General features: G+C 42.8%; 1 pseudogene; it reads right to left on the bottom strand.

Annotated features, from left to right (window-relative positions):
* Window positions 1-548: 548 nt before the first annotated feature.
* Window positions 549-1,453, bottom strand: LOC105525705 (annotated as a pseudogene).
* Between the last annotated feature and the right edge of the window lie 218 nt (window positions 1,454-1,671).

Below are 1,671 nucleotides of genomic sequence, written 5' to 3'. Positions count from 1 at the left end.
ACATTTGTTACATTGTACATTGTTACACATGCGAACTCATTCACAAAAATGCATTGTTACATTTGGACATTTGTTACATTGTACATTGTTACACAGCACACTGATGTAGGAGTGTAACACACATACTTCTAACTCAAAGCTGCTTTTAGGAGCTCATCAACTTAATGAGATTGCCTTTGCAGTTAGGGAAGCAACTACAGAACTTATGTATGAATGAAAAGAACTGTACTCCCTGCATGACAAGAGATTATTTTGGAGACAGTTGATAAAACCATACATCCTTTTTATTGTGAAGTCATAAAGAGGTATCAAAATTAAAAGCAAAAATTATACGGTAAGACTTAAAACTATGAGGAATGTCAAAGGAAGTGAAAATGGGACTAGGCTCAGGGCAATATGAATTAATGAACATAGAAAGGACAAGGATGAGGAGGACGGTGAGCACATGCTGAAGATACTAGAGGAGAGGATCTGGTGAAACATTTGACCTTAGACAAGCATCTAGGCAAAGAAATAATGGGCTAAGATTTCTAAGCCCCACTATGTGCTTACAAGTCATCTTCGCCATTGGTGCTGTCCGTCATCTTCTCCTTCCTCAGCCTCTTTTTCATCATCCTTGATCAACTCCAGCTGGTCATCCTCCCATCTTCATTTTCCTCATCATCCACGAGGTCCCTCTCCTCAGCAGAGTCATCTGCACCCCCCTCAGACTCTATCTTCACATGAGTCTCATGTGAGCTGCTGCTCTGCTCCTCTTCTGACTTATCATTCTTCATCTCTACTCCTTGTTTGCTCTGTTTCTTTTCCATTTTTTTCCAGGTTTTCCAGGAAAGAATCCACTTTTCATTTTATCTGGGTCAACTCCTTCTTAATGACCTGAAGGTCATCTCCTTTCAACTTTCCAGATTTGGAAGATCCCTGCTGTCCACTCTTACAAATGAAGCCACTTTTGCCCCTTTGTGAGGTGTTTCCTGATACACGCTGGCGTTTCAAGGACACTACAGCCCCAGCAATAGAAGGAGGAGGAGGTACACGTGCTGGGTAACTGCACATCCTATCATAATAGTCCCATTGAAAGTCATAGTCCAAGTCAAAAGAGGAGCTGAGTAGAGGGATGGAGAAGGGTGTTCTGTTTCTGACCCGTACATCTCCACTGCTGATCAGTTCACGCCTGCTTTTCCTCGGTTCACTTTTGGCTCTGCAGCCAAGTTAATATCTAAAACCTGGCCAGCGATTATTCTGCCATCTGCTCCTGCTACAGCAGCCCAGGCATTTCTCTCATTAACATATTGAACGAAAGCAAAGCCCTTATGAACAGCGCTGCCCACACTTTTGCCATACTTTGAAAAGATTGCCTCCATGTCAGATTTCTTTACCACAAGAGTGTTTAGATTCCCAATGAACACACGTTCATGGAGCGAGGATCTGTCTTGTTGGTAACATTGCTGGCCATTGTGTTTTGATGATAAGGTTTCTCACAAAGCCGAAAATGTAGCTGAAGATAAAAAAAATCTCACAGGAGCAGGGAGGGAGAAGAGATTCAATTCTGAGTCTCCTACTCCCGGGTTCTACATGGCGAAGCCAACTGCTGCTCTAGGTCGGCAACACGGCCACAACCGCTCAGTCTTCATCTCTTCACCTCCACCCCCTTTCTTTAAAAAAAAAAAAAAA

The sequence above is a fragment of the Colobus angolensis genome, unplaced genomic scaffold (assembly GCF_000951035.1).
Source record: "Colobus angolensis palliatus isolate OR3802 unplaced genomic scaffold, Cang.pa_1.0 Scaffold55, whole genome shotgun sequence".
Classification (NCBI taxonomy): domain Eukaryota; kingdom Metazoa; phylum Chordata; class Mammalia; order Primates; family Cercopithecidae; genus Colobus; species Colobus angolensis.
The sequence above is the reverse complement of the archived record's forward strand: the minus strand, read 5'-3'. Positions and strand labels throughout refer to the sequence as shown.